The sequence below is a fragment of the Acomys russatus genome, chromosome 13 (assembly GCF_903995435.1).
Source record: "Acomys russatus chromosome 13, mAcoRus1.1, whole genome shotgun sequence".
In the NCBI taxonomy this organism is placed as follows: Eukaryota; Metazoa; Chordata; class Mammalia; order Rodentia; family Muridae; genus Acomys; species Acomys russatus.
Window position 1 is genome coordinate 29,109,429 of NC_067149.1, and position 19,430 is coordinate 29,128,858.

Here is a 19,430-nt window from a genome sequence, read left to right on the forward strand (position 1 = left end):
GCAAGTTTTAGTACATGTTCTTTATGTACCCAGCAGAGTCCTGTAAGAAGACTGAGGGAGACTGGTGGCTGAAGTAGCTGATGACCCTTTGATATTGAACAGATTCTTAGCTGTTTTTCCATCCCCACGCCTGACACGTAAGAATGATGAGACAGTATACGTGTGCTATGGTTTTTTTGTTCTGTTTTTGCCACTTTTCCCTTTTAAAAAGTGAAGACACATTTTTGGAAAATGTCTTTAGTTTTGGAAATTACAGCAGAACTGAAATGAGTAGTGAAAATATATTTTGAGTGTTACTAGATAAATTTAACCCACTTAATGTTTGTCACAACTACAGCCTTTCCCATGTGTAGCCAGAGCAATGGAGTTTGAACCCTTTAGCTTTGGAAAGCTATCCCAGAAATCCTGTGTCAGAAAGCATTGAGTTCCCAGTGTTCTTATTTTGGCAGTGTAGATAGGCATGTATTTATGCAATTGTCAAATCAAGTTTTCAAATAATTATGTATGTAATGTGCTAGCTTAACAGTACTTGGGCAGAGCCTAAAGCTGCTGCAGTGTTGGAATGTGAAAACTGTAATGATAGGATGGAAATGTACCTGCAGAGCCAAAGCAAATTCTGGGTAGTGTTTTAAATTGCCTTTTGAGCAGGAGTTTCTTAGATTTATTGGTTTTGACAAAGCGAAGGTCAGTTCTTGAGATTTGTGCTAATCATAAGATGAATGGATACAAAAACACCTTGTAATTTTGTATGGAATAATGAAAACTAGCTTGATGGGGTTATTGGGCTAACAAGGATGCTAGTATGTATTGGCTAGAATACATATATTTCACATTTAAAAAATAATCCAGACACCAGAGTTTTATTTCAATTTGGAGCCTAGATCACTTTGCCAAATAAATGTATTTTCATAATGCAATAAAGTGTAAAATAGAAGAATGTCTTCATGTGTGCAGTCACTTCATTTACTGTTCTGGTACACCTGCTGGCCATTGCCCTTCAGTTGAGGATCCACATGTTTCCTCTTCCGTAGGGAGGATGCCTAAGACATGATTTATGTACTCAAAAGAGATGAGCGGGTGGCAGCGGGGAGATGCCGAACTGCATGGACACTGGATGGAGTTGTCTCTGTTGGCGTAACTCAGCACTGGTTTGCATGTAGTAGTCTATGTTTGTGTTGGAATCACTGAGAAACCCCACCTTGAGGCATTGGCATGCTAAAGTGTTAGGAGAGAGTTTACAGTTTGATTGTGGCGTTATAGAAAATGTTGCAGGGTAGGATGAGTTGAGATTTCTCATTTCTTGTTGGCCTTTGTAACTTGTCTCCACTTAACTGCTCAATGATGCAGGTAGTACAGAGTTGGGCTGGAGTTGACTTATTACCAGGAACTGGGTGGTCTCTGGCTACTTTGATATCTTAAGGTGAAGCTAGTGAAATAGGCTTTAGTTTAGAGTTTTATGGTCTTTGTTCAGTGCGCTCATTTTGGGGGGGGGGCGTGGTGGCGCACGCCTTTAATCCCAGCACTTGGGAGGCAGAGGAAGGCAGATTGCTGTTGAGTTTGAAGCCAACCTGGTCTACAAAGTGAGCCTAGGACAGACAGGATAACATAGAGCAACCCTGTCTCAAAAAATTAAAAATATTTTTTTCAGTACTCTGAGTGAGTAGTGAAAATGTATTTTGAATGGTGCTTGTTAGATAAATTTAATCCTGGGTTTGATTCCTAGGACCCACATGGTGGTTCACAATCATCTGTAATTGCATTCCCAGGGGTACTGCAGGCATGTGGTGGACAGACATTCAAACAAAACATGTATATGCAAAAGGGGAGGCAATTAGGAATTAGGTACTTGGGTTTGAGTGATGACGAGGATCAGGATAATCTGTGCCAAGCACATCAGATGTGTGGGCCTCTTCAGCCCCATCACTCTAGTTTCTGAGTAGCTTGTCCCACAAAGGGGGAAAAGATAATTGACACCCAGCAACAGCACAGATAAAACTGCAAATAAGTATGTTTCTGCCCCAAGGCTCTTGTTCCCACATCCTTAAGCTACACCCTTCCCTGTACCAGTCACTCTTTGCTGCTATTGGTGGCTTTTGGTAATCGGGTTAACTCTTGTGTCTGTAGAGAATCTTCCTGAAGATATGGTCTGTGGTGATTCTATTTAGTGCACATGCTCCATCAGCTGGAGTGACTGCATTGTCACCTTGGCTGGAGCCCCACTGTGACCATTGTGCCTTTTCTACGAGGTACCAGCTACAAGATCAAGAGACATGTCTGGATTTCCAAGATGTTGGACTTAGATTTCTCTGGTAGAGTCATCAACTATCGTGAGACACTCATTTGTTCATAACTTCAAATTTAGGGACCTAAGATGCTCCTCAGCTGGGGGATGCAGGAGTTACTGGAAGGAGTTAAAGAAGGTTAAATATATGAAAGATGGCTGCAAATGCTTGGACTTAAACAGTAGGGGCAGAACAGGGATGGATGGTGTCCTCTGGGATGTTTCTGAAATAGCACAGTGTGCTTATCCTCCATTGAAGGGTTCAGCCTTAAAACAAAAACCCCATAAAAATATACACTTGTTTTTAAAAATTATTTTTAATTTTTAAATCTTTTCTTGTTTATTATATATACAGTGCTCATCAGATCATATTATAGATGGTTGTGAGCCACCATGTGGTTGCTGGGAATTGAACTCAGGACCTCTGTAAGAGCAGTAGGTGCTCTTAACCACTGAGCCATCTCTCCAGCCCCATCCACTTGTTTATAAACACAGTATCTATGATAATGTTTCTGACAGCTCCTGTCCCAGCCGCTGAGAGCCAACTGCAAGGACCATGGATGGAGCTGAAGATGGAGACAGGCAGGTCCAAGGCTGCAGTGCAATGACTAGGGCAGCTGACTAAAGTGTGGTCAAAGGTGTCACAGCTCTCATGTGTAGCCTTGGCTGTCTTGGAACTCTGTAGACCAGCCTGGCCTTGAACTCACAGAGATCTGCCTGTCCCTGCCTTCTGAGTGCTGGGGTTAAAGGTGTTCCTCTCACCCACCCTCTACACACAACCTCCCAGTTCACAGCTCTTTGCGGGGGGGGGGGGGGGGGGGGTTCCAGACAGGGTTTGTAGAGCACAATGCGATCGGGGCGCTTTTCTATAGGTCTTAGATGCTATCTGATAACACTTGTAGCTTTTGGGTTGGTGGAAGCTAGTGGTCTGCTAAGTTACTAGATTCCAAAGGGTTGTTTATCTATTAGTCATCAGATGTTAGTTCTGATGCAGAGAACACAGGTGAGCAAGGAATGGCTGTCCCTCTGGGACAGCACTTGCCCAGAATAAGGTGCTCAGTCTGTCTTGATGCATGAACACTTTTGCAAATGTGGAGCCTCTCATGTCTACCTTGACCCCTTGACGATACAGAGCCTGACAAAGATGGGAGGGAATGGCACAGAGCCTGACTGGCCTTCCACCAACAGGCCACACCTGGGCTTGCTTTGGGGGGGGGGGGGGCGGCTTCGCGGAACCTGCCATTTCACTGACCAAGGGGTGAAGAGTATGTTTTGTCTTCTCTGAAGCCTTTTCTTGTTCTTTTTTCTCCCTTCCTTTAAGTTTCTTTTTTCTTTTTTCTTAATGAGACAGGGTCTCTCTACATAGTTTTGCTTGTTCTGAAATATACTATGTAGGCCAGACTGGCCTCAAACTCAGAAATCCACCTGCCTCTGCTGGGATTAAAGGCAAGTGCCCCAAAGCTTGGCCTGCCTTTTCTTTCTGTGCTATTGTTTTTTGTTTTTTTTTTTTGAGAGAAGTACAGAATCTGTTCTGAGAAGAGGGTAAGATTCTATCACATGCAGACATATGACCAACTCACCAAAGTCCCAGTGGGCTCACCTACAGCTGCCACCCACCACTTGGCATCATGTGATGAAGTGAAGGCTGGGAAGCGGGAGTTTTCTTGGGCTGGTTCCCCCCTCCCCCCGCCCTTTCCTTCCTTTCTCACTACCCCCTCCTTCTCTCTGCCCCCTGGTACTGGGCATTGAACCAAGAGCTAGGTGCTCTGCCATTGAAATACATCTTCAGCCTTCTTTTTATTTTGAGGTAGCCTTCCTAAGTAGCTCAGGCTTGCCTTGATCTCACGCTGCAGGGTGGCCTTGAACTTGCAAAACTCCTGCTTCAACTTCCAGAGTAGCTGGCCTGATCGTATCACTTTCTGTTGACACTGGCCCAATCTGCTATTCTCTGGGCCTCTGGAGGGTGACAGCCCCTGAAGGTCCTTCCTAAGAACAATTACTCAGTCCACTGTTCTACTTTTTTTTTTTTCTAGATATGGTTTCTCTGTGTACTCCTGGCTGTCCTGGAATTTGCTCTGTGGACCAGGCCAGCCTCGAACTCATAGAGATCTGCTTGCCTCTGCCTCCCCCAAGTGCTGAGATTAAAGGTATGGGCCTGACCTTTCTACTTTTTTTTTTTTTTTTTTTAACTTGTTATGTTTTATTTTGTGTGGGTGGTGAATGAGCCTGCCACTGCATGCAAATGGAGGTCAGAGGACCACTTGCAGGAATCAGTTCTCTCCACTTGAATGTAGACTTCAGGGATCAAGCTCAAGGACAGGGCCCAGGTTTGAGCAGCAAGCCCCTTCACCTGCTGCGCCATGTTGCCAGCCATCTTTGAAGATGCTTGTGTTTTAGCCCCTGATCTGATGTGTCTACCAAGAGTTGGTTCTTAAATCCACCCTGGTTACAAAGCCTGGGAGGAACGGCAGTGATCAGGGTTGATGAAAGTTTCATCAGAAAGCCAGAACTTGGGAAGGCTGAGAGTTCAGAGTCAGCCCGGGCTGTGTTGGGACACCCCATCCCAGACAGAACAAAACATTTGTAAGCTTTCCTGGTATCTTTTGAGGACCATGAAAGGGATCTTTTTCATTTATTTATTTATTTATTTATTTATTTTGGTTTTTCGAGACAGGGTCTCTCCGTGTAGCCTTGGCTGTCCTAGACTCACTTTGTAGACCAGGCTGGCCTCGAACTCACAGCGATCCGCCTACCTCTGCCTCCCGAATGCTGGGATTAAAGGCGAGCGCCACCACGCCCGGCTAAGGGATCTTTTTCTAACCACAGATATGCAGTCATTTTACTTTTTAAAATTGACGGCAAAAGGTGCCACTCACTTGACTGCAAGTTGTGTGGCCTGAAATAAAGGTCATCCGGTAGCTATTTTGCATGAGCGAGGCGAGGCAACGGTTTTCCTATTCCTCACACACCTCAGCCGCAGGAAGTAGACACCGCTATTGTCCTTACTGCAGAGGCAAGAAAGGCTTCTCAGAGAGGTTGATTCATTTCTCTGGTGACAACAGCTGTGTGAACACTGAATAGGATTTTATGATCAGTTTTTCCTTTTGTCTAAATTTTCTTGCCTGTACAAGGGATATTTACAATAATTTCATGCCCACAAAAAAACCCTTTCCTGTTTCATTTTCCCTACTTATTCTAGACTCCTCAACTGACCTTCGTGTTGGCATTCAGGAAATCCCACTGGAAGTAATCAGTATGTAAAAATGGCTGGAGTTCTGCAGGGCAGTGGTGGCGCACACTTTTAATCCCAACACTTCAGAGGCAGAGGCAGAGGCAGGTGGATATCTGTGAGCTTGAGGCTAGCCTGGTTTACAAAGTGAGTCTAGCAAGGCTGCACAGAGAAACCGTGTCTTGAAAAACCAAAACCAAAACCAAACAAAAAGCAAATAATGGATGGAGTTCAGATGCCTCTCCACTGCTCTCTAAGCTTGCTGGCTACTCCCCAGTCTCTCCCTCCTCCTCCTCCTCCTCCTTCTTCTCTCTCCCTCTCCCTCTCCCCCTCCCTCCCTACCCCCCATCCCCCTACTCTCTCTATGTAGGTATGCACACTTGTGCATTTATAGAGGCCAGAGATCAATGTTTTCTTCCGTGGCTCCCCACCTTGCTTTTTGAGACAGGGGTTTTCTCTGTACCCAAAGCTTGCTGCTTTGCCAAGTCCCGCTGCTGAGATTACAGATGCTATCCCTAGCTAGCATTTATGAAGGTGAGGAGTATCTTACTGACACTTGAACACCATGTCCACAGCTCGTCTTCACTCTTTTGAAGGTTCCATTATGAAGACAGATTTTCTGAATGCTGCAGCTAACAAGATGTTCAGTTTTTTCACTTGGTGCTCACTGCTGTTGCTCTGTACATTTCACCCAACTGTGACTTAAAAACAAACAGGACAAAGAATACTTCAGTTGTTACAAAGCCTCAGGCACCAGGAAGAAATCATACATCTTGTTACTCTTATTATTGTTCCAATAGATAGCTTCTTACCCTGCCGCTCCAAATAAGTGTTCCCATTTCGAATTTTATGTCTCAAACCGAAATGACTTTTACGAAAAATGGCCTTGTTGGCCAATGTGCCAGATGTTGCCATCACACAGATGAAGCAGACGTACGGCCTTGTGCTGCCCCCTTGTGGTCATGAGTTTATATGCAAGAGGGTGTTGGCTTTTCTTTAGGAGGAAAAAAAAAAAAAAAGGAAACAAGGTCCAACATATGTTTTCAGTCAGCACGTTTTAAGATGTGACAGACCCGTCAAAACAATACAATTCATCAAATTTAAAGTAACTGCTGCAAAAAATGTGGACACGTTCCTCAGCGTTCTCCACTGGCCTAACAGTGAGGGATGCCGAAATATTGTGAACAGCAACAATGAACTAAGGAAGGGAAGCTGGGAGAGTCATGTGTACGTGTGGGAGAAGCCGAATCTGGGCCCAGCTGGCGGGGCGAGAGGCAGAGAGGCCATGAGTGCAAGGCCTGGGGCTGGATGGAGGCTGAGCTCACCCGAGCTTTACAAAACTCGAGTTTCCTTCCTGGGTTGTCTGCACAAGTGTGAACAAGGCCTCTGCTATCAAGGGGATCCAATTTCAAAGAGAGGGGCACAAGAATAAAACACACACACACACACACACATGGAATAAAGACAGTTTCAGAAGAGAAAGTGCTGTGGTGGGAAGGAAACAATCTGGGAGCTTTGTTAAAAGGCTTATCTAGAGACCCTCACTGTACAGAAAGAGAAGATTTCTGGGCTGGTGAAATGGCTCAGGGCATAAAAGTGCTTGACACACAACCCTGAGCATCTGAGTTCCATTTTAAGAACATGGTAGAAGGAGAGAGCTGACTCTCAGTTGTTTTCCTGTGGCCTCCACACTCTACATGTGGCACACCTGAACTCATAAGCCCATTGTACACCATCTCTCGCTGTCTCACACACAACCTAATTTATTTATTTATTTAAGACATGGTCTTTCTATGTAGCCTTGGCTCCCCTAGCTCTGTAGACCAAGCTGGTCTCAAACTCACAGGATCTGCCTGCCTCTGCCTCTCAAGTGCTAGGGATTAAAGGCGTGCACCATCTTTGCCCAGTTTACACACTGAAAATTTAAAAGTAAAAAACTGAGAAGGCCTTCCTGTATTAATAGCCGTGTGCTACTTGTTACTGCAGAGCAGGCTATGGAGAGAGTCTTAAGTCTAGAGCTACTGTCACAAAAAGCCCATAGTACAAAACATGGAAGCCATGCGTGGTGGCACATTCCTTTAGTCCCAGCACTCAGGAGGCAGAGGCAGGCCCGCCTAGTCTACAAAGTGAGTCCAGGACAGTCAAGGCTACACAGAGAAACCTTGTCTCAAAAAACAAAACAAAACAACCCAACCAACCAACCAACCAACCAGCCAACCAAAAACAAAAACAAAGCCATGGAGAAAGCAAGCTGTACTGCTCTGGAAGCTTCACCCTACTGTAGCTTTCACAGTGCTGGAAGGTGCTATGCAGGCTTCTGGTGGTGAGATTACCTTTCTCACCCATCTGTGAACCCTGCGAGCTACAGACACCTGCCAGACAGGATACACCTATTGATGTGACAGTGACATAAATAGCGTGAGAGCAACCAACCACTTTCTGGTTGGATCTGAGGCCTGCTTTCTGCGATGGGCCCTGGGAGAGAGCCTCATGCTATTATTCTGCTAAATGGACATAGTGCATCTCTCAGCCCTCATCAGAGAGCTTCTTCTTGCAGTAGATGGCAATTAACTCTAAGACACGCAACTTAGTCTGGTCCATGTGCTGAGAATAAGAGATCATGGAGTACTTAGTCCTAAATGAGATGTGCATATCACACCCCCATATCCAAGGCTCAGTGATCTTCCAGGACTAGGTGGCCGGGAGATCGTTAAGAGACAAGGTGGCAGGCAACCTCAGGAAATCAGTGTTGCCCAGACACTGGAAAGTTGTACATAGAAGTTCACAGCAACTGTGATGGCATGCACAAGCCCTTCACAAGCTCAAGGCAACACAGAATGGCGTTGGGAGGTGGACAGGAAATCCCACCCCTAGCTGAGGAGCTATTGGCAATTGATAGCTACTGGGAGAGGGAAAGTCAATTGTCTTTAAAGTTGTTACCCTGGTAGAGTATGGTAGAGTGACAAAATGCAGGGCAGTTCCTACTCCCAAGAGTACCTAGGCAACAAAAATGGAGGAGGAGGAGGAGGAAGAGGAGCAGGGCTGGAGAGATGGCTCAGAGGTTAAGAGTACTGTCTGCTCTTCTAAAGGTCCCGAGTTCAATTCCCAGCAACCACATGGTGGCTCACACAACCATCTATAATGTGATCTGGTGCCCTCTTCTGGTGTGCAGATGTACATGCAAGCAGAAAATAAAAATAAATACATAAATCTTTTTTTAAAAAAGGAGAAGGAAGAGGAGGGGGGCGAGAAGAAGAAGGAAAGGAGAAAGAATAAAGAAAGAAAGAGAAATGAAAACTAGAAATTGAGTGTAGGGAGGTGACGATAGAGAGGGTGGATCTTGGAGGAGTTGGGGGAAGAAAGGTGAATTTGGTCAAAATACATTGTGTAGGGGCTGGAGAGATGGCTCTGTGGTTAAGAACAAGGGAACTGGACTCAGTTCCCAGCACCCACAGCTCACAAACATCTATGACTCCAGATTCAGAGGATCTGACGCCCTCTTCTGGCCTCCGCAGGCACTGCATGCATGTAGTACACAGAAGTGAATTCATACAAAATACCCATACCGGTAGAATTCAAAACAAAACAAAACAAAATTTCTTCCTTCCTTCCTTCCTTCCTTCCTTCCTTCCTTCCTTCCTTCCTTCCTTCCTTCCTTCCGTTCCTTCTCTCTTTTTCTGAGACAGGGTTTCCCTGTGTAGCCTTGGCTGTCCTGGACTCACTTTGTAGTCCAGGTCAGTCTCGAACTCACAAATATCCTCCTGCCTCTACCTCCCCAGTACTGGGATTACAGGTGTGTGCCACTGCAGCCTGCTAAAATAATCAGCTCTTAAAAAAAATACATTGTACAAAATTCTCAAAGAATTAAAATATTGTTTTAAAAAACCCTCCCTATCTATGTGGAGTTTGAATCTCCCTCAGCATACTGTGTACAGGTGTGAGGACGTGTGAGTGTGTCTCAGTCAGTCCCACCCTAGCTGGACTGTGTCCTCTGTGAGGGGAAGGGATCCAGGTATGGACCTGTACGGTGCCCATCTGGGCTTTTCTGAAGATCTGTGATGAGCTTTCCTTGCCTGCTGCTGCTTCAATTGGCCCCATGCTTCCTCACAGCCTCAGCCGACACAGCTGGCTACAGAGGGCGGCTTCCCAGGTGTCTGAGCGGCAGGCCCGCGGAGAAAAACACAGGCTCCTACCCAGGTTCCTTTGGCCGTGGACTCCACAAACACCTGCTCACTGCTATCCCCGAGGTGGCAGGACAGGCTTTGCCGACAAAGTGGGACCTTCAGGGATCTCACCCTTAGCAGGTGGAGCAGGGTGACTCCAGACCTGAATACACCAGGTGTGAAAATGACAGCTCTTATTCTGGAAGACCTGAAGACTTCAGACAGAGGGTGAATGTCTCTCCACGTAGCATGACCCAGGTAAGGCCAATAACCTCTGAGCTGGGGAGGTTGCGCTGGGTCTGAAACCTCTCTCCCACAGGCGCTGTTCCCCATCAACGGAGAAAGTGGTGTTCTTACAGTGGCATTCTGGAGCTAAGATGGATAGTGTGAGGCTAGCCTGGGCTACATAGCAAGTTCCAGGCCATCCTGGCCTATGTCGGGGTGTACTCGTGTCCCACAGTCAGATTTTTCCCTGTGGCCCTGCCGCTTGGCGTTCCAAGCTTCAGTTTGCCCAGTGAAGATGGTTTCTCACGGTGGTTGAGTGACACCCCCAGGTGGGTTGTTAGAACTTGACTCAGCACAGGAAGTAAGGCAGAAGCTGGTCCAGGTGGTGGAGGGGAATGGAAGGCAGCAGGGAGTGGTGGGGTGTGTGCACAATGTGGGAGTGCTGAGGCAGCTCCAGAAACCAGCCAAGGGCAAGGCTGTGTTTCTCTTCCCGGTTCCTGGCGCCGCATGTAGGTGAGGGAGAGGCCCTCACTGTATTAGAAAATTCACCTGCGAAAGGCCCAGAGGCGCCCGCGAGTAACTGTAGTGTCCGGGATTGAGCAGTGGTTTTTGGAGGTCTTTCTTTATTGTGCTGTGCAGGAACCCAGGCTTTTCTTAGCATTAGAGCAACTTAAGTATTTACGTATTTATGTTTCTGTGTAAGAGTGTTGCCGGGTGGCGACGGCGGCGGCACACAACTTTCATCCCAGCACTCAGGGAGGCAGAGGCAGGGGGGTGGATGTGAATCGGAGGCCAGGCTGGTCTACAGAATGAGTTCTAGGACAGCCAGGGCGACACCAAGAAACCCTGTCTGGAAAAACAAGCAAAACCCCCAAACAAACAAACAGAACAAAACAAAAACATCCCTCAAACCAAAACCCAAAACCTTCTGCCTAAATATATGTATGTACATCACATGCATGCAGTACCCAAGGTTGCCAGAAGAGGGGGATAGATCCCCTAGAACTGAGTTAATATGTAAGTTGTGAGCTACCCTGTGGGTGCTGGGGACTGAACCCAGGTCTCTCTGGAAGAGCAGCCAGTGAGTGCTCCTAGCGTTCGAGCTGAGCTGTCACTCCAGCCCCGACAGCAGCTTTTTAAGCTGAGTGATCACTTGGCCTTCTGTTGCACCCCTTCCCCCTTATTTAGGCCAGGCTGGCCTTAAATGCATGGTAAAACGGCAAAGTGCTGGGATTACAAGTGTGTGCCACCACACCTGGCTCCCTCTTTCAGTGTTCCTTTTCATCCCAATGGAGTTTGAAAGCCAAATCTGATAATTCTGATACTGGACCATATCTTAGATTCGTGGTATGTGTGTGAGGATCGTTTTAAAATCTGCACACCCTTGGGCTGCCTTCAGCTTTGGACGCTTTGCTTGCTGGGAACTTGCATTGTAGCAAGCAGGGTGCAGGGCATTCTGAGGCACTGCCCTTCCCAGGGAACTATGGGGCCGATCCGTCTTCCATTTGTGATTTCCTCCTTTGCTAAATGTGGACTATTCACCAAAGGACCAGTGGTCGCTGGTTCACTGTGAGGTCTCCAGGATTAGGAAACGTAGCTTCACCTTCGGCTCCTGACACCCCTGTCGCTTTGGTCCCAGTGGAGACCTGCGGAGTGAGCCACCCTAGGATGCCCGGCCCCCTGTGCTTTAGACACACCCCAGGGGCTTCTGTTGTTGCCTGAGGTTTGAGAAGCTACCCAGGCACTGCGTTTTTGGTTTTAAACATGAAGCCCTTTTCATTCACATAGAGTTTGAAGCGCAACACGATGCACTTCTTCACTTCCTGCTTTCTCCAGTTGGGAGGCATTTATCCTTAGAGCCTTTGGGAAGTGAATCTTCCATATCTGGGCTTCTAAGGGTCTAGCAATTATGAATACATTTCTTCCCGTCCTTACATGGGATCAAAATCTAGGAGTGAATAAGAGCTGACTTTCATCAACGATAATTAATTAATTAATGTGGTTCTTTGGATCAAACTCAGGACTTCAAGCATGCCAGACAAATGATCCATCACTGAGCTACATTCCCAGTTTTTAAACGAGACTTATGCCGGGTGGTGGTGGCAAATGCCCTTAATCCCAGCACTTGGGAGGCAGAGGCAGGCAGATCACTGTGAGTTCGAGGCCAGCCTGGTCTACAAAGCAAGTCCAGGACAGCGAAGTCTACACAGAGAAACTCTGTCTCGAAAAACAAAACAAAACAAAAACAACAACAAAAAATAAACCAGACTTATATGATACAAGTGGGAGGGGAAAATGCCAAGGTCCTGCCTCTACCAGCCTCTTGAGGCAGCTACTGTTAACTGTTTGAGGCAGCATTCTGTTTGTATTTATATTACAAACCAATATGCATTTGTGGGAAGTGGGTTGTGGAAGGCAGTTGGGGGGGGTTCCTGCCCATAGCTCCAGCTCCTCCTTTTTTTTTTTCCTTCACACACCTGTACCCAGGGCCACCCCTCCAGGCTATGGCTTGTCCCTGACACACTTTTCCACTCTTGAGTGTGAAATCTTCGAGTGGATGCTCTCACAGACGAACTTCTGTCCACTGCCTAGTTTGTGGCCACTTAGGGTCAGCAGGGTGTCCTTTGGACTGTAAGGGATGGATGGCAGAGGGTTGCATCCAGAACCCCAGCTTGCTGCCCTCCAAGAGAGCTGGGGAATTTCCAGTCTTGGAAACAGTATCAAGAAATAATGAGAGGAGTGGCGTGGTTGGAATGGCATACAATTCAAAAGTTGCCGAGGGACTCGAACTAAGTGGGTCTCCCCGAGGAGCCCCCTTCCTCCCGAGGACCCCGGGCTCTTGCTGGACCGCCACCCATGCAACTGAAGCCGCCTATCTCTGGCTTGGCAGCCTCTGTTTTCTGCCTCAAACGCCAGCTTCCTCTTCATTCTCAGGCCTGGTGGATTTCTCTGGAAATCACCCTTGTGTGTTCCGTGTGTGTTTCCATTAATTGGCAGCAGCCTCATCAAAGGAGGTTGCTTAAGAAAATGTTGGCAGCTAGAGGAGGCTCGGAGCTTAGATCCGGTCTTTCTTACAGCGGGAAAGCCTTTCTTCCCCCGTCTAAACAAATACCAATACCTTTCCCCACCTCCCCTTACCCTGCAGGCACAAGTTGGCTTTGAAATCCAAGGGAAAGGGTTCAGGTGTAGCCTTATTTTGGCACAAGGTCTAATTCCTGTTATTTTAAGAGTTTTATGCACATTACCCCCTTCCCACATAGAACTTAATAAAATTCATGTGTATCTATCCCCTTTTCGGGTTGAAGTTCATCTGCTTGACTCCAAGGCCGGTTACAGCACTGTGGTGTTGCAGTTTATATTTCTGCCACTAGAGGGAGCACGATACTTTGAAAACCACTTGATTTTTCCTTGGTTTTCGGGTAAAGGGAAATCTGTTTTGCAGCAACAGCCCCCTCCACCCGCGCCTCCCACCCCTCACCCCCTACCCCCCTATCTTGCAGGTTGTTGCTACATGCGGAGCCGCTAATGAGCGATACAACCAGATACTGTTGTAGGGGATTTGCGAATTCAAAGAGAGACACTTGGTCACTAGTGTTGTTCTGTAAATAATTAATACCGCTGGTCAGCAGGTGGGTGTGGACCATGCTGGCTGTAATCATTGGCATTTAAAACTTTAAATGGACAGTGGCTAGAGGCCGGTTTTTTACCTTAATGAGTAAGTCAGAGTCTGCCCCCCAGGCACCGTTAATTGCTAAGAACTGACCTTTGAGCTGGGCTGTAAAGAAGTGCGGATTAATAACATTTTGGTCCCCAGAACTTCTTGTGATAATTATCTTTAGCGGTCTGCAGCAGCAGTAAAGGGATCTGGGCCAGATCTTTCAGGGTAAAATTATGGGTTTGGAAGTCCAGGGGAGAACTGAAGTGATGGTTCCTGTTATTGGTGGGCTCCTTTGGACTGACTTTTGGGGCCTGTACTCTGCGTGGAGTGTTCACGGTGCTGCTTAACGTTCGTGATATTATGGCAAGGTGAGAGTTTTTTTTAACTTTCCCATTTTTTAAAACTTATTAATTAAAAAATTTACTTTATGTGTATGAGCGCCCCTTCCCCTGCCCCTCCCCGCCTCCATGTGCAGAACTATATTACATGGGTGCAGTGGATGCAGTACCACCTGATGCCAGAAGAGGGCATCAGATCCCTTGGACCTGGTGGTATAGCCAAAAAACCTTCCTGTAGTTGCTGGGAACTGAACCTGGGTCCTCTGCAAGAGCATCCAGTATCCTTAGCCACGGAGCCATCTCTCTAGGCTGCACTCTCATTTTTAGAGAAAGGAACAGATGCAGAATAGCTGAATATTTATTTGTCCAGTTTGTGTGTGTGTGTGTGTGTGTGAGAGAGAGAGAGAGTGTGTGTGTGTGTGTGTGTGTGTGTGTGTGTGTGTGTGTGTATGAAAGCCCTGGCTTGATCCCTGTGTTGTGTAGCAGTATGGGGATGGGACAAAGCAGGGACAAGGAAGACAAAAATCTCTGTCATTGTGGAGTTAGCAGTCTAGACTGGGACAATGGACCGAGCAAGAAAACAAAAGAGAGCTATTATTATTATTATTATTATTATTATTATTATTATTATTATTATTTTGTGGTTTTGCACGTGCTTGGTGTATTTGTTCCTCTTCTCATTGGTGTGGCAAATTACTTGATGAGAGTAACTTAAAGGCTGGCCTAATAGTGCTGTTTTGAATCCCAGCACTTGGGACACAGAGGCAGAGGTGGAGGTGGAGGCAGAGAGACCTTTGTGAGTTCGAGGCCACCTTTTTCTACATACTGAGTTTCCTGGCAGCCAGAACTACATAATGGGACCCTGTCTTGAAACGGACATAAGTAAATAAGAAGAAAAGATAGCAGATTGAGGAAAGAAGTGTCTCACTGTTGAAGGGCACAGTTCACCATGCAGCAGTGGCTGCCGTACGAAGCAACTGCTCACCCTGCGTCCACCGCCAGCAAGCAGAGAGCAAGCAGCATGCTGGTACTTGGCTCACCCCCCCAGGCCAAGGGATGGTCCTACCCACATTTACAGTGGACCCTCCCTTCTCAGTTAACCCAATCTACAGAATCCTTAATGGACGTTGTCAACCTAAAAGAGTCTAGACCTGTCAAGTTGACACCCGAACTCCCACACTGGGCAAGCACTGTTCCGCTGAGCTATGCCCCAGCCCCAGGATACTTCCAATGGCTGCGTAAGAGGAGCAAACAGGTAGCTTGGATGGGCAGCATCGTGGGTGCTGGGAAGAATGGCTGCTTTTCAGAGGGTGTCTACGGCTGCAGGGAGGAGAGGGGCTGGAGAAATGAAGCTTAAGGAGAAGGCTCCATCTGTGGGCGGAGCATGGAGGACCACAGACCTAGAATCAGAGCCCAGCCTATGCAAAGGACCTGAAATGGTCTGGCTTGGGTGAAGTGGGTGAAACAACAACAGCAGCAACAACAACAACAACAACAGCAACAGCAACAGCAACAGCAAACCAGGCACATAAGGCTGGGTTTTGTAGACCTGCGTCCCTTACGTCACACCGTGGACTCCCAAACTGTCTACCCAGGAGTCCATCTTTGCCAGGCATATGTGTTGCTGTCAGACACAAGACAAGCCTGTGGCTAGATTCCAGCTCATTTCACCTCCCCCTTCCCCCTCCAAAAGGCATTTAATTCATCCTTGCTGGCCTCCCCGGTTCCCAAAGGAAGGCCCAGCTGCCAACTCCCTCTTTATTATAATCTCCCTCTGGCTTCCTCCATCTGCTTTGGACCCTGGTAGAAGCTGGCGCCGTCATCCCTGGCCCATCAGGCCCTACATCTTGTTTAACCTGCTGAGCTCTGACACTGGCCTTGGTTCAAGGGCAAGCTAGGCCTTTGGGATGGTCACACCACAGAGGACAAAAAAGAAGCAGGCCAGGTGGCAGTCGAGGCCGCGTCCAGGTAGACCATGTGCATGGACCGTGCAATGTGGTGATGTGCATAGATGGGGCATGGGGTGGGGGGGGGGGAGCATTCAGCTGCACATCAGTGGGAACTGGCCAGCTAAATTCTGATCTCTTAGTATCAGAGTTTCCAGCAGCCATTAAAATAAGGATCTGTTGTTGTATTTGGTCTAAGGAGTTAGAGTCAAAGTCTCCACTGAACATCATTTGGGGACCATTTCCTAGGCAATCTGTATGCAGAGGAATTGTCTCAGAAGACAGAGTGGGTCTGTAGATGAAGGTCTCCAGCTGAGGTTGGGGAGATACTCACTGAGGGTGCCGAGGGATGTGTGTGTGATACACACACACACACACACACATATATGTATACATATATACACAAACATATACACATATACATACATGTATGCATGTGTAATATGTATACATGTGTATAACACATGTATGTTACACATATACAATGTATATTATACATACAATATATTCTGTGTGCACACACATATATTTAGTTGATTGACCCACTGAATGCCTGTCACACTGATCACATATAAACCTGCTCGGTTTTCATCTGAGTCTATCAGTGAAGAAATGAAGAAAGCACCAGAGAGAGAGAGAGAGAGAGAGAGAGAGAGAGAGAGAGAGAGAGCGACTAATATTCCTGACGTCACACAGCTTGTGCGGAGTCAGGATTTGAACTCAGATGCTGGCTCTGGCTCCAGAGCTGCAGTGCTCTCCTTGCCGGCCTGTGCTGCAGGGCGTCTCAGAGCCTTTAATGTTCCATTCCACACTCTGATTCTCTGAAGGGGTCAGCAGACCACGGCACTTTGCTTCAGGAACTGACGACCCTTGATGCTTTAGAAGGGGCTTTAAGGAGTTAGATTGCGGCAGGTTGTCAGCCCTCAGGATTAAGCCACAATGTCAAACCCCAGCACGAAATGAGTGTAATTTTGGACCCTCACTTAACTGCTTTTGTACCAGATTCATGGGGTTTGCTCCTTCCTTGGTACTGATGAGCACAGTTTGGGAACTCTCAGGTTTATTGGTAAGGGCCCCGCATCCTGCTGTGGCTGGGGTAACGTCTGCAGCTCAGCTTCCACAGGTCTCATGGCCTCTGAAGATGAGTCCCAAGCTGCAGGGCATCTCTTGCCAAAGCCACAGCAAACCTAAGTTCTGGGAACCTGGAGGGGAGAGGGAGGGGGCCCCCAGCCTGGCTGGCAACGCTGACACATTTTGATAAGCAACCACAGGCAGCCAAGCATGTTAGCATGTCAGTGGCCCTTCCTCATGGCACACCTTTGCAGGGAGCTTGGCTGTGCTCTGTTGGAAGCCAGGTTCATCACCTCACTGATCCCCTCTGAGGGGAGCCCTGTTTCACTTAGACATGTGGTGCGCGTATTTCAGCAATTTCAGAGAACGAGCCAGTGGCAGTTAGTTCTTCGTATCCCATCACTGCCCTGGTTCCCTGTCTTGGTGACTAGCCTCGGGACTACCAAGATGTGCCCCTATGCTGCAGTGAGATTCACTGCCATGAAGCAGCCCTCCCCCTGGCTCCCTGACAGCTCACTCTTCAAGCTCTGTCTTGAGTCACACAGTCCAATGACTTCATACAAACAGAGTTGTGTAATGTAGCCATTAGGGTTTGGATTTACTCAGCACGATGTTGAGTTCATGCATGTTCGAGCAGGTATTATATGATAGCACTCCTTTTTACTGGCTGAATAATATTCCGCTGTAGATATGCCGTGCCAACTCTAAACACTATATTTATGCTAATTTTGGTAGTGCTGCTGGTTTTACTCAGAGAAGCTTCTTGCAGTGGAGGGAAGTAAATGCAGAAACTGGCTGAAGGGCAGGGAATAAGTGACTGTCGAATGCTGAGCCCCAAGTGGGACATCTATTCCACCCCCTCCAGGGCTCAGGGAAGGGTGGGGTGGAGTGCTGTGGAATGCTGTCTCCTGGATATGATGTGTGACATTGCATCTATGAGTTTATGGTAGCTGTGGTTGCCTGTACAGGAACTGGGCATGTCCAGGCCCAGCCGTGTTTCATCGTGGACAGAGGAGGAGGTCCCAAGTGCCTCCCCCCCACCCCCCACCACACCTTGACTCAGAGGATCTATAGGCAGTCAGTATTGCCAGGAAGGACATTTTCTCCAGTGATGTAGCCATATTTCCACAAACAACCTCTCACCCCTAAACTTATGGGGTTACAAGACAAAAGAGACAGGTAAGTTGAGAATAGTAGGGCACTAGTTAGAAAGAGAGTTAGCAGGGGTGGGGGTGGGGATGAGAGACCATAGTAAAGGGATGAGTAAGACCAAACGCATTATATACGCAGAAGAATGTTGTGGTGAAACCCGCTGTTATGTGTAGCTAATATGTGTCAATAAGATAATGGTTCAGGGGCTAGAGAGATGGCTCAGATACTAGTCTTGCGGAAGTCCCAAGCTTGAATTTAGCATCCACATGGGTGGATCACAGTTGCCTGTAACTTCAGCTCTGGCAGGTTCTGAACCCTCTTCTGGACTCTGAGAGCGTCTGAAGTCACATATATGTACCCCCAAACACAGACACAAACATGCTCATGTAAACAAAAACAGCAGCTCTTTAAACAAACAGTACTCTACTATGTATGTGTGTGTGTAAATCTGTAAACACACACAGTGCAGTGCGTGCAGGATGTGTGCCGTTCCCTCAGAAAATATACATCCACCTGTATACGTGCATGTGTAACATAATCTGTCCATTCGCTTGTTCCTGACATTTTCTACTGTGTGTCATTGAGCAAGTTTCCGAGCTCTTTTGGCCTCAGTCTTTTTGTCCATAGTAGTAACTGTCCTTTAGTGAAAAGGATGGAGTGGGGTGTTCGCTGTCTAGCACCATTCCAGGTACATATTGAAGATATCAATAGTACCCACAAGCGTTATTGATGATGTTGATGATGTTTTGTCTTAATTCAGTGTGTCTTGGAAGGAGACCTTTGGTAAGGATTTGCCTCTAAGTAGTTTATTTGGGAAGCAGTTCCAAAGAATCATCTTGGGAGGTAAGATTCAGAAAGGGACAGAGCCCAGCTGGTTGGATTATAATCCCTACCCCACCCATACGTGGAACACTGGCCTACTGGGCACATCTCAGAATCCTCTCACTAGGGGGCCAAGGCCTGAGTACTTAATCTCAAACTCCTGCTGCCGCCGTCCATGGGAGACTCATCTAGGGCAGCGGAGGAGTCTTGATGCTCGCACGAAAGGCCATAGAGAGCTTCCTGGCATAGCAGTTTTGTTTTGTGTGAGGCCTGAGTGCCATGCAGTGGGCAGCTTGGCAGATGTGGGTATCCAGGCTGTATCATTTGCTCTGGGCATGAGTGCCCAGAATGCCCATTTCACTCCCTGCTCTCTACCTTCAAGAATCCTGCAGGACATCATATTCCATCCCCTTATCAGGAAAGTAGATGGCACACAGCAGGCTTGAGGGCTCAGTTTTGTTTTGACTTCTAACAGAGTTTAGTTATTTGGGGAATGTATCCCTGGTTGACCCAGGGTGATACCCAGATTCTGTGTGGTACAACCC